Source organism: Macrotis lagotis, chromosome 1 (assembly GCF_037893015.1).
Source record: "Macrotis lagotis isolate mMagLag1 chromosome 1, bilby.v1.9.chrom.fasta, whole genome shotgun sequence".
Lineage (NCBI taxonomy): Eukaryota > Metazoa > Chordata > Mammalia > Peramelemorphia > Peramelidae > Macrotis > Macrotis lagotis.
Genome location: NC_133658.1, coordinates 667,226,664 through 667,241,919, shown reverse-complemented (window position 1 = coordinate 667,241,919; position 15,256 = coordinate 667,226,664).

Genomic DNA, 15,256 nt, shown 5'->3' with positions numbered 1-15,256 from the left:
TCACTACACCACCCAAAACTCTTATTTTAAAATATTTTATGGCTGTCCTAGGCCATTTCCCAAACAGTTGCAAAAAAGTTAGAAAAAAAAAGAATTTCCTCAGAATGCTATATATGTCCCCCATACATATTTTGATGAGATTGGCAGTTTTAAAAAGAAGAAAAATAGGTCTTAATTTAGATGAGAGTGAGAAGAGAAAGGGGATTCTAAGAGTTTGGGAAAAGTTGTATAGAAAGGTGAGAATGAGAAACAAGAAAGTTACAAGGAGCAGGCCATATGGTCTGTGAGAAATAAACTACATTCCTTAGACATATTGAGATAAAGAGTTTCGATGCTTAAGTAGAGCAATTTTCATCCTTTGAGAATGATCAAGTAATGAATTTTGCGTTATCCTCCCTGCTAGTCTGTTTCAATTAGGTGCTTTTTGGGGGTATTATATTCTTGCATTATTTGATCTGATCTAATGTAGATATTCTTTGGAATTGTAGTAATTATTGCTTAGTGTAAAGTAACAAGAACCAGGGAAAGAGTTCCAAAGTTTTATGAGGAGGTGTGCAGGGTTATTCTACATTTACTCAAAAAATTATGCAATAAAATTTTATTATCCTAGTATTTATTGTTGCATTTGTTCTCATAACTTAGAAGAAAAACATTTCCTTAATAATTCTGAAATAATTTTATTTCTCCTTTGGCAACTATTCATGCCATAAGAACTTCAACCAACTACATCACATTTTGTCTTTTTCAAAATAAATGCAGGAGTAAATTAAAATCATAGAAGGGGCATGGTATAAGGAAAAGTACTTTGGATTTCACATTAGGAGAGATTTGGCTTCAAATCTTGATTCCAAAAGTTAATCAACATTAATCACCATCTAGATATGGGCAAGTCACTTAGCCACTCTTTTCATTTTTTAAAAAAGGTTATTCAAAGCAGTCATTCAATCTGGGTAATGTCAGATCAAATGAAATAATGTTCATTAAGTGCTTTAAAATAACTTTAAGTTCTATGAATACTTCCTATGGTGATTCTTTGTGATGATTTTTTACCTGAATATTGACATAATTTTATAGTTGGAAGAGAAAATTAATAATTATAGATATCAATTTACAAAGGTATGAAGTATAGGAAGCAAGGTAAGCTGGAGATTCACTTTAATTTCTGTGGGATGCAGATCATGATTGAAATATGACTGGAAAATATGCCTTATTCAATAGAATGAAAAGAGCAAGGTAAGAAGTATCATTGTATATTACAAAAAAGATATTCATATGAGGAAATTCAGGGACCCAGTGTCATGTGGAAATTTCTTCTTGTAATATATGTATTTTTGATGCTGCATCAAAAATACTAATTAGTATCCAAAAAAAGTGAGAATAAAGTCAAAGAAAGATTATTTAGATGCCTGTGAGTAAGAAAATTTTTTAAAAGATTAGAATTTTTGGAAAAAAATCAATTGAATGGAATTGAAGGAAATAAATAAATAAATATTTTAAGTAATTAAAAATATTGAGAAATCCACAGGGAATAAACAACCAGAATTGTCACTGTTCTTCTCAAAGCCCATAGAATTATATTAGAGAATATGCTATTCAAGTTGCGTTTTTTGTAAGCATCTTTGGATCCCCCCCCCCCCAGGAGCCTTGGATACCATCAGTTTTGAGGGACACTTCACTCAAGAAATCTTGTAGGGGAAAATAATATCAGGACACATGAAGGCAGAGAGAACTGAGTGGATACTGAACTAAGATGTTTTGGGGGAGGAAGGATGGAAGGAAGGAAGGAAGGAAGGAAGGAAGGAAAGAAGGAAGGAGGCTTAACTATAATTTCCCTTTGGCTAAAATGAAACAACAAAGTTAATTTAATAATTGAAGTTTAATTCTTTAGGATCTTACCAAAACCCATGGATGGATGGCGATCTTACAAATGCCAACCTTGAGCCAACATTTTGGGGAATTTTTATACAGTTTCAACAAAACATAATAAACTGGCCAGCCAATGAAATTTCACATAAAAGACATGACTTTATAATATTCTCTCAAATCTTATAATATTTACTTAAATTCCTATTGACAAGAATTCCACTTGTGCTGGAGTAAATGTTTACAAACAACAATAGGATTTTCTCTCTGCTCATCCAGGATATCTTATCTTAAAATTTGTTGATCAAATACTAACACTGAGATATCCAGATAGTATTGACACTGGTGTGTCAACATTTTAGGAGACAGGCTTTTACATAGCCGATTGCATTTTATAACCCTTTAGTAAAAAGTTACTTAAAGTTCCGATCAGAAATATATTGCTCAAAAAATATTAAATTATATCTTAAATAATATCAAGTTATACAGAAGGAAGGAAGGGAAGGGGAGGAGAGATGGAAGGAAGGAAGGAAGGAAGGAAGGAAGGACGGAAGGAAGGAAGGAAGGAAGGAAGGAAGGAAGGAAGGAAGGAAGGAAGGAAGGAAGGAAGGAAGGAAGGAAGGAAGGAAGGAAGGGAGGGAGGGAGGGAGGGAGGAGAGAGGGGAAAGAGAGGGAAGGAAAGAGGGAGGATGGAAAAATAAAGGAAGGAAATAGTGGAGGAGAAAGAGGTAAATTATGATAATTATGTATAGTAAAATGGATTTTTGAATATATTAAGATTTTACAGTTTGTAATGTATTCATATGAATGTGATTCCTTTGAGTTTCAGACAGTAACTGAAGGCATATTTGAAATTAACACAAAAATATTATGTTGTTGTTTTTCAGTCATTTCAGCTATGTCCAACTCTTTGTGACCCCATACAAGGTTGCATCTTGGCCAACAGTGGTTTGCCCCTTTTGCAGTTTATTTTACAGATGAGGAACTGAGGCAAACAGGGGTAAGTGACTTGTCCAGGATCTTACTCTTGAGGCTGGATTTGAATTCAAGTCTTCATGACTCCAGGCCCTGAACTTTATTCACTGCACTACCTAGCTGCCCCCCCCAAAATACTGTAAGGTTCATTTTTTATAAGACAGTTGGTGTAATGAACAGAACACTGGACTAGGAGTTAGAAGTTCATATCTGGCCTGCGACACTTACCCATTGGGTAATGCTAGTTAAGTGAGCAGAACACTTAACATCTTTCTGCCTCAGTTTCTTCATCTAACTTCCCAGGACTTTGTAAAGATAAAATGAGATATGGTTTGCAATGCTTCACAAATCTTAAAACTTTACAAAAATGCTAGCAATGTTTCTGATGATGAGAATGATAGGGAAAAAAGTCACTTTTTTGAGGCTTGTTTGTTCAGTATATTAGACTAGTACTTGACCAACTAGAAGCAAAAAGAGAAAGTTACAAAAAAGCATATTTAGTTTTGGTATAAGAAAAAACTTTCAAAACATTAGAGATCTACAAAAGTGGAATGGGTTGCCTCAAGAAGTACTGAGCTAGCCTTCAAATGAGTTTTCAGAGAAAGACTAAATGATCATTTGTCAGGAATCACATAGGAGTTATTTTTCAGTTACAGTTTGGACTAGGCAATATCTAAGATCTCTTCCCACTCAGATTCGATGACCTGGAATTTGTGGGACTTTAATAGAATATACAGTCTACCCACCTTATATTACATATTAGGAAACTGAGATATTATTTGTTTTAGTGCACAGATATATTTGCTAGTGCACAAGTTGTATTAAAAACTGGATATCCTAAGTCCTAGTCCATTATTTTCCACTAGATGGGACATTAACTTTAGTCATGGTCTACTTTTCTATTCTTAGCTGTTTTCTTCTATTCCTACTTCTTCTAATCTTCACATTTCTAATATTTTGGTGAATTGTAGAACAATAAGCTAGTACTCCTTCTTCTCTTGTAAAAATATGTTTAAACCCTACACTGGAAATTAAATAAGAAGCTTTAATGTAATATAATTGTTATTACTTAAAAGGATCTTTTCTTTCTTCTCCATCTTCTTCCTCCAACTTGAAGACAGTCATAAACATGCTTGAAACTTTGCTTTAAAAGCCATCAATTTGTGTAGAGTTGCTCATTTATTTAAAATTCCCTGAATATGTAACACTGTGCTAAGATCTGTTGAAAATAACAAATTTTAGATTAACATGGCCTTAATCAAATCAATGAAGGTTACCACAAGAGATTTCCAGACATAATGGATAATTTTGATTATTCTCCATCCACCATTCTGGAAAATTATATATATATATATATATATATATATATATACATATACATATATATATATGTATATGTATATATATATATTTAAGGAAATGCATATGATATACACACATATGTTTATTACATTTAAATAGACACAAAGACACATTTGCATATATAAGAGAAAGCAGTGTGAAGAAAGGACCTACTACCTTCCTTCTCACCAGCAACAACTTCTGACACTTGCCACTTAACAGGTAGATACATACAGAACACTGAAAGTCACAGAACTTCTCAGAACACCGGTCCTACTCTTGTTGCAGCCCTCATAGTCATTATCTGAGGCAGAGGCTCCTATAGAGAAGGACCAACTGGCCCCATCAACAACTATGAAACTGGTTCTCATAACACATATTGAAAGAATTTCAACTCAAAACTTGAAATAGAAGTAGGGATAAAGTAAGCAATGATTGATAGGAAATGAAGATTGTGTGTGTGTGTGTGTGTTTGTGTGTGTGTGTGTTTGTGTGTGTATGTTCAGAAGCTGCATTTCTTTAATTATTCCCTCTACTAATGAAGATAGTCTTATATAAATGCCCAAGCTTGAACCTTGGATAACACAAACTATATACAAAATAAATGCATTGTGATCTCATAGAGAGCAGGAATTGTCTTTTGCCTTTCTTTGAATTCCCAGTTCTTAGCAAAGTGCCCAGAGCAGTAGGGACTTAATAAATAATAATAGATATTGACAAAATAAATATGAGATAATTTTGAGGAACATCATATTGAGTCAAGGAGAGAGGAATGAGAACATTTTTCATATAGGTGAAGCTGGAGCTGCATGTTTTGCAGATCACTATTTGAAAAGCATTGAAACAAAAAGTCACCTGAAGTTATTTGAGTTTATTAACTTAAATACAAAGTTACCCATATCTTATGTTGAAGAACTAAGGAAATAAAGAGAGGAGACAGTTAATCAGCAAATTTTCTTTTCAAAGAGAGTGCTATTCAGGACACTTTCCTCTTACTAAAGCACAGGAAAATCTGATTCTCTTACAAACCAAAAACTTTTGGATTGAGCTGCACCCATTACCCAGAATTCTATCACATCTGACAAATAGAATGGAAAATCTTTCATGTTTTAGGAGGCTGTTTTCTATCACATCAGAGGAGTGACTAATCCCTAAGCATAACATAGACCATAAAATGGAGCTGAGTCCAAATTCATTTGCTTTCATTTATTTGAAGAAGGAAAAGGAAAAGGGAAAAAAGAAACAAAACCTTTTATATAGAGCCTACTGTGTGTCAGTCACATTATAAACATTATCTCATTTGGTTCTTCCTTGAATCTTCTTTCTCCAACATACTGAATGTACCAAATTCTCACTCTTCTCTAATTATCAGTCTTTTATTGGAACACTTTAATGAGGTTAATCATCCCCAATGCTCTGAAGATCCTAAAATTACTTTTCTTATACCTCCTCACAAAATTACTCATTACATCTTATCTCACATAAGAGTTCTCAACTAAATAATAGTTGAAAGAAATTTAGTCAGTATGATTCACACTGATTTGTGAATAACCATGCCCCAAGAACCTTCTAATTGATTTAGCTATTACCCAATTGCATATTGAATTTGCTCTTGCGATTTATAACTTATTCCTCCCCACTCCCACACCTTTGCCTACACTGACCATTTATGGAAATCTTTCTCACCTTTCAAAACTATGCAAATTCTTTGCTACCTCCTCAAAGTTTTCATAAATCATCCTGCACAAGAGAAAGATCACAGACACACACACACACACACACACACACACACACACACACACACACACAAAGACATTGCTCCATTGTTCTTTTGTAACTTTTCTTTTTTCTTTTCTTTTTTTTAGTTTTGCAAGGCAATGGGGTTAAGTGGCTTGCCCAAGGCCACACAACTAGGTAATTGGTAAGTGTCTAAGGCTAGATTTGAACTCAGGTAGTCTTGACTCCAGGGCCGGTGCTCTATCCACTGCGTGACCTAGCTGCCCCTCTTTGTACCTTTTCAAAAATTAATTTATCAATCTCCTCATAAGCAAAAAAGCACCTGATGCATTTCCATATATATAGCAGAAAACAAAAAAGGGATTGAACATGAAATGATATCTATTTTTATCACTTCTTTTTTAAAAAAGAATATTTTAATTTCTAGATAGTACTGTCCTGCTTGGCTGTGCTTCTGTTTGTTTTCTGAGCAATTTTTCAAAATGTTACAATAATCCACTTTTTTAAAAAATTGACTTCCCTATTGCTCATCATAGGTGCAACTAGGTGACACAGTGGATAGAGCGAAGTTCAGATCTGTCTATAGACACTTACTAGCTATATAACTCTAAGCAAGTCACTTAATTCTGTTTTTCTCAGTTCTTCATCTGTAAAATGAGCTGAGCAAGTAAATAGGCAAGTAAATTGCTCCAGGATTTTTACCAAGAAAATCCTAAATGAGGTCATAAGGTCAAACACAGCTAAAACAACTCAAGAACAAAATTGGTCATCCCCTTCTCTGCCTTAACTCCAAATTAAAAACAAAGCAAAATAAGACTTTCCAATAAATAAGTATAGTTCAACAAAGCAGATCCATATCCAATAATCATATACAAACATTTTTAATCTCTTTCTGAGTCTTGAGTTCATCACCTATGTCAGAAGGCAAGTAACATGTTTCATCACAGTTCTCTGCAGTTGTAGTTAGACATCGAGTTAAGTTCTTAAGTCTTTCAGAACTGATTATCTGCAGAATGTTGTTGAGGGATAAAATGTACTCTTACTTCTGCTCACTACATTCTGCAATCAGTTCATATTTCCCAGAATTCTTTGAAATTGTCTATTTCATCATTTCTGATCATATAAAATGATTCCATTATAATTATATCTATTTAGTTTCCAATTCTTAGCTATTACAAAAAATACCATTATAAATATAAATATTTTAAGTATGTCCAGTTATGGAGTCTTTGGTTCAAGGAGTAATGACATTTTAGTCATTTTATTTCCATAATTAGCTTTCCAAAATGGTTTTATCATTTTATAACTCTACTAACAATATATTAGTGTATTTTATCTTCCCCAAAACCCCTTCAACATTTACTGTTGACATTTTTAGTCTTTTATTTTTTTGTCAATTTGCAGGGTATAAGGTTAAAAAAATAGATTTTTTTGATTTGCATTTTGCTTATTATTAGTTATTTGAAGCATTTTTATGTGAATGTAATTCATTTATAGCTCTTTTTTAGTATTATTTGCTCATAACCTTTGACCATTTATCTTTTGTGGAAATGGCTATTAATAATAATGCATGTGCAGACATATATGTTATATAAATATATTATAATAATATTTATATTATATATAATATATAATTAATTTTATATATTTCTCTTGAAGTATCATAAGACATTTCATGTAGGTCACAAAGGAAGAAGTCAATATGTATAACTCATTATTGAATTTCTTGATCAGTATATGTACTTAACACATCTGTCTTTGGTTACTTTTTTTACCATTTCATTTGTCTCTCCAATCGTTTGATCATTCCAAGACTTGCAGGTCTATGACAATAGAGATTGTGATTTAGCCTTCTTTGTATCCCTGCCTAATTTAGTATCTTGTATGGAAGAATGAATAAATGATAATAATTAAAATATATTTGAATCAAAACAAATAATTAATAGCATTAAACCTGTCAGGGATCTTTGAATTTTTCTTAAGAAGCTTTTTAATCCAAAGTATTAATCAAGGCCTGCAAATTTCTCATGGAAATTTCTTGATGAAGTGAGCAAAGCCTTTCAGAATATACCACACAGGAAAATGCTTATTCTACTTTTGCATGAGGACTCTACCCCCCCCCACTAATTTTCTATTTGCACATGAGAGAGCATCCCTTTCTGACAGATGTACTATCCTTTCTTCTGTTTAAAAAGATGATTTAACTCTTCCTTAGGAGGGAAGAATTTTTGGACAGGTGAAATTCAATTCTTCAGGCTTCAGATATATTGTCTTTAAAATGAGGAGCTTGGACAAAGTAACACAAACATACAAATATATGTATACATATGTATGTGTGTATGTATACAGTATATAAATACACATATATGTGTTGTCTTGCCCAGAAAGCATTCTTTGTTTCTATAGAATTATCTTCCAAATATAAAAGCAAAACAAAACAAAATAAGAAATGTAAAAGCACAGCCTAAAACCTCATTCTTTTTTTTAGGTTTTTGGCAAGGCAATGGAGTTAAGTGGCTTACCCAAAGCCACACAGCTAGATAATTATTATGTGTCCGAGGCTGAATTTGAACTCAGATACTCCTGACTCCAGGGCCATGGTCTATACATTGTACCACCTAGTTGCACCAAAACCTCATTCTTCATAGAAGAATTTGACAACATGAAATCTCACCCTAGAATTTATCTCTAGAGAATTAAGTTATTGAAGCACTGAAGTACCTATCAAGTTAACTTCACCTCTAAACTGGTCCCAAGACTAATGAAGTTACCAAGAAGTATAAACTGAAAAGGTCCCCACAAAGTAGAAAATTATTTAGAATGTTCCTTGTTTTAAACTTGGAACACAGATTAAGGAATTTTTTTCTTCAATTTTTTTAAGGCTCACTCCTAGGTAATTTCCCCCTATCTTAATCTTTATACTTTAGTCATATTGTAAGTTGTTCTATTATTACTCATTATTTTGAAGTATGCATAATAGGCTGTTGGCTATATATTGAGTGAAGAGTAAAGAAAGGGTTTTTTAAAAATCCATTTGTTGTTTTGAAATGGAATATCCCTAAAGAACTATTCACCTTAGTTGAAAAAATATATATGGTGCAATAAGAAATGAAAAGAAGTACTATCATTCCCTGAGGTTTAAGTGACCTAGATAAAAGGGTTGTTCACTGCTGCTGTAGAGTGCACTGCTGACATTCACTGGCTTACTAAGTTAATCACAGCTGCATTATTTGTGCATTTATCCCAGTTTTTTTTTCCATTGGAGGGGAAATAATCTGAATTTTTGGTTGATAATTTGCCCCTCCCATGTCTTGACTCATCTTTACAGCAATTGTGCTTGTTGCAAGAAAGACAGCATAATCACTTCTTTGCTAAATGTGGGTGTTTTATTGCAATAAAATTCCATAGACATTCTAGAAAAGAAAAAGATATTTTTGCATGTTCTGCAAAATATCAGCAAAGAAGAATTCTATAGAAATAAATGCCATTAATTTATGATTAGAAAACATGAAGTATTCAAAGACATAAAGGATGAGAATCTAGCCACTTTTAAATCATGGATACATATTTATCATTCTCAGGTTAAGATAGAAAAAAAGAGTATGTTGAGCAAGATGATCTTGAGGCACAACTCAGAAATAAGGAAACACAATAGGTAATCAGGGCCTGGAAATCAGATGAAGGAGACTAGGACCATGGCAGGAATGGTATTCAAGTTAAGGAGTGTGGCATTGTGCTCAATTAACTTAATGATGTATGTTAGAGCTTGGCATGGCCACAGGACAAAATAATGCATACTAGGAAATGTTTTCAGATAATAGAAGGAGAAATCTAAGAAATTATAATGGAGAGATCAAAAAAGAATGAACCATGAGCTAAGATCTTCAAAAGATGACAAGTAACTTGGAATAAGAGGTTGCAAAGGACATTCATGGATGATGGACAACCTTAAAAAATTGTGTAGATAATTATCATGAACATTTTAAAAAAAATATTGATTTTGGCATGTTCTTTAAACAAAAGGTATATCTCCATGTATACCATGCATACATACATATATGCCTACATGTATACATGCAACACAAGTATGTCCTGTGTGTTGTATGTTTTCTGTGTGACTTTATAAAGACATGTGAATAAGCATGTTCACATGTATTCATTGTGTGCTTGATATAAAATATGTTTCTGCAGATAGTTTTATTCATTATATATATATATATATATATATATATATATATATATTGTGTATTGTATCCATATGTTGTGTGCTGTTATATAATGTATGTGGCATTGGGTATATATGTGCATACATGTGCATCACTTGTATACATTGTAAATGTGTATGTGTGTAAGTACATAAATATTTATTATAGATATTTATGAGAAGCAGGTCATTGTAATGGATAGAAAGCAATTCTTGAAGCCTGAAAGATCATGGTTCAAGTCTGTCCTATGTCAAATTCTGTTTGAGCCACCCTGGGAAAGTCACTGAAACTTTCAATGTTCTACTAGGCAATTCTCTAAGACTGTAAAATGAAGTGAAGGAACTAACAGGTATTGGAAAAGTTTCCTCTTTTGGGAGTTTCAAATATTGATGTATATATGTATGCATTATTTCAATATTCCAATGAATCTTTGATCTCATGTATTTGAATATTCTTTCAAAAATGGAAGAAAAACCCTATATCAACTAATACTATTTGCCCGCTCTCTATTTTTCTTTCTCCACATATAAATATGTATAAGAAATATAAACATATATAAATTTCATATGCACACATAGTCAATTAAAAATTTCTAAGTTGTATATAAAAGTATGATCTTATACATTAGCATAAAAATTTACTAAAAGTAATAATCAAAGAAAAATATAAGATGATATAATCAATTGGGATTTATTTAACATTTACCATATGCCAGACACTGCTAGATGCTGAGGATACAATTAACAGTTTAGAAGAAAGGCATCACATATGTATACATACATATATGTGAGCATATCCAATTGTAGATCTGTATATATACAAAACGCATGCATATCTATGAAATTATGAGAGAAAAACTTTTCTGTGTGATATATGAGGCAAAGCAAAAAAACATTGCTTTCACAATTTATTTATATCATCTGGAAAAGGTTTCACAAAAACACTTATTTTCCTATTCAATATTTTTGAAATAATTTAAATTCTGGAGTTCAATTACTTTTATTTTTTATTAACTTCTGTAAATGTGAAATTAATCCAATTTAATTTATATGAGCATTCATATTATTCAATACTAAAGAGGGTTCTAACACCTGGAATTAAGAGGAAAAATGAATAACTGGTTAGTTTTATATATGTCTTTGCTGAAGATTGGAAGGTCCCATTTCTTGATCATTATTGTATTCCATTACTTTTGATTATATAATTGTATAGATCAGAGAAGGGCAAAAATCTTTGACATTTTTGTAGAAATAGAACAAGTTCCCCTTTTCCTCATTTATTACTTAGCCACTGCAACATTTTCTTAGAATTTGCTCTACCCATTAAATTTATCATCATCATCATCACTGCTATTATTGTTATGATTGCTAATATTGTATTAAATTTAGATCACCCTCTCTATGTCTATTAGGCTTTCCTTAACCAGTGAATTCCCAAGGTCAATGTTCATAGAAATGCATGCATATTCATGCCTAGAACATAAAAGGAGTTTCCTGTTTGATTTGATGGATAAATGAAGGTAAGATAGAAGCAGATAATACCTCCATAGTTTCTTCTAGATTTAAATCCTTTAATCCCTAGATCTATAGTCCTAGATTCCACAGATCAGGGAGCTTTCTGTCATCCGATTTCATGAGTTTATGTTTGGCCAGAAGCGAAGTAGCCCACATCTTGGATACTGGTCTTAAAATTTACGCCCAAATAGAACAGTGGTTCTAGTGACAAAAATAAAGTCAATACTTTAGTTCTTTAGATAATTTCTAGAGATATATTATTGACCACTGAATGAGAAAATGAGACTTTCCTTTTCATTGTTGTGGCAGATTTACAAAAAAAGTACAAAGAATTAATTAATCTGGATCAGCCATTAGCCCCATATTGATTTAACCCAGATCCTCATGAGGCCTCTGTGTGCTATTATTTTCTCTGTTAGGATAAGGTAGAAAACTGCAACTATTGCTAACCTTATTTTCCTCTAAGACACTCCTGTGCAACTATCTATTTTGCAGAAATAAGATTTAAATCTCAGCAAAATACATAATTGTCTTTCCCTTCTACCCCACCACTCCATCCTTCAGAAATTGTAGCAAAATGCTCTCTCCAATAATCTTGTTTCTCTTCTATTCCTAATGACACTAGGCATCATATTCTCTAGACTTTAACAACAAATCGATAATAATTCCAGGTGTTGGAGCCAGAATTTTAAACTTTTTCTTACTCCTAAGCAATAAAGGCACTGGCAAGAAATTGGTTAACCAAGAAGCAAAGTCTAAATTATCTGGTTGATTCGATGTTAATAGATGAGAGCTAAGTGTCTTCTCTATGTAATTATATGCTTTAATAATATTGTTACTTCATTTGAAACAATGACTTCTGGATTTTCTAACCTGGGAAAATATTTACTGTATAATGAGTAATACAGCAAGTAATACAGTAATATCTACTGTATAATGAAATCTAATATGGGGTGGGGGGGGAGAGGGGGCGGGGAATCATGACTGTGGCAATCCATACCTGACTCATAAGATCATATGAATATGCTTTAATTTAATTTTATCTTTTAAAGCATAGAAATGACCTTCAAAAAGATTAGGATCCAACATTCAGAAAAGAGTCTTCTAACAAATGGTTTGGGTTTAATAATCTGCCCTGCACATGTACAAGTTATTTCTTATTGATGATGAATTATGACTTCCTTTATTTCTACATCTCTGCATTGATTCTTTTAAATTTTTGGTTCTAAAATGGAATTTGCATGTAAGGCAAATTAGCATTGCGGAAAGAAAACAAACCCTTCTGACTATATAAGTGGAAATATACATGTTTTAATTTTCTTAGCTGTGGATAATAAATCACATCATGAAGAAAAATTTTAAATAATTTATGGAACAAAGAAATGCAATTTATTCAGTCCATGTGTAAAGAATGGACATACATGAAAGTCATTGTTTTACTGTTTTAAATACTAAAATATCAGAAATGGTGGAATTTTATAAAGGTTCAAATATTATGGAATAGATATCCTATCAGGGAAATAGTTTGCTATCAGTTGAAATAAATTTTCTGAAACTAAATAGAGTTTTTTCTTTCATTGTAAAAGTTAAGTTGCTAGGGCCCCATATTAGGTGTTTGGTTTCCAACTAATGTTCTTTTTTTTTTCAAACTTTTGTTGGCAACCATAGGAAGAAGGTTATCTTTTCTGGCTAAGGCATCTGAGAAGTGGGGAAGTCGGACTTTATAGATTTCATAGTACATGGGGAAGAGAATTTACAATCTAGATGGAGAAGAAAACAAGACATAGACTCATGGAAGGACTTGAGAACAAAGAGCAACAATTTCAAAGGAAGATTTCCATGATTGCTAAATATTATGGAGTTCATTCCAAACTTACAAACAGGCTGTCTTCCAAAAGTTCATGTGCACATAAGGTTGTTTGAAACTCAAAACAGTTGTCCATAGAAACAGTGTTATAAATTCCCAGGCTTATCCACAGAAACTCATTTAAATAGGAATGTAGATGAAATTGAACTATTGGGATGTGGCAAACAAAAATCATAGGAAGCAATATTCTTGTACTAGACAGAGAAAAAAAGAAGCAGTTCAACTGACTAAGGAGTCAGTTTACATCAAAATTCTAATTTTCATCAAATACTGTATTTAAAAAAAGATAGATTTAATTAGAAAAGTATGAAGGAAGTAGATATTTTTTCTAAAGGGTACTGCTGAATACTTTTTAGGTTTGTAGAGTTTTATAATATTGATCCATTTATGACTACTTTCTCTTTAAAATGTAAACCATTTTATCTCCCAGATGCAGTTATAACACTAGCACTATTATTATTCTTGTCAGTCATAATTGGAATAAATTCATCCTAAACATGAGTTGTAAGTGGAATAGAGAGGATAGATTAAAAAAAGGAAAAAATTCCTCAGGCAATTGAATGAGAATAAGAACAAAAAAGGAAAAAAAAGAAGAGGGATAAAGAAAATGTGTATGACAAAAGTTTGCCTAAGGTGGAATAACTGAGAATTAACTGAACTAGGAGGACTGAGATTTGGAGTCATTGCATATACATAATTGTCTTCAGAGTGAAGAAAAGGGATGGTAGAAAAAGAGATTGTATCAGACATATAACATGGCAGTCACCAAATGATCTCATGTGCAAAAACATCTTGACTGTTATTCAAAGTAACTGAGGGTTAGGGGTGGGGAAAAGGAAGAGATTATTTAATCCATTTGTGTGGAATATTTACATTCAAAATTAAAGGAGCAGTTATGCTATACTACAAATTCAATCCATAAGTTTTAAGGAGAGACAGAATAAGAAATAATACTATTAACACAGTAGGATTCATATAATAGGTTTCCTAAAGAATGAAAGCTTTCGGTTCAGCTAGGTGGTGTGGATAAAGCACTGGTCCTGGAATCAGAAGGACAGGAGTTCAAATCCAGTCTCAGACACTTAATAATTACCTAGCTGTGTGACCTTGGTAAAGTCACTTAACCCCATTGCCTTGCAAAAAACAAAAACAAAAAAATAAAAAAGAATGAAAACTTTCTGTGGGGGGGAGGAAGTGAACAAGGGGGAGGGGGAAGAGGGAGGAGGGGGAGGGATTGAGATATTAATTTGGAGGAGTAGAAATTTTAGAATGGGGAAAATGTGCAATACTTGTTAGAAAGTCATTCTTTGGACAAGATTCTGGATCATTAACTTGGTTAAACTGGAGTAGATGTGATATAATAAGAGGTAATGCTGGAATAATAGAGTTTAGTATTAGGGAGTGTTTGAATACAAATTTTTAAGAAAAACTCAGTGGTACTAGAAATGGGACCAGGATTTATGTTTCAAATACTTTCCAAATTTTATCCCTTATAGATCTGGGTCTCCATACTTTGGAGGTTTTAAATTGGGAATGTTCAAACCAGTTCAAAGATAACAGTGAGAACCAGTTGAGACATCATGTTACCTTGCCATGTGATAAGTTTAGATTTCTCTTCCAATTTCAAACTAAAACAAGGAATGGAAGAACTCAATTTCCTCTAGGAAAAAAATCTGTTTTAATGATTTTTCTGGCTAGGGAAATCAGTAGACATGCTGGAAATCTCACAAGAAAAATCAGCTTTTGCAAAGTCT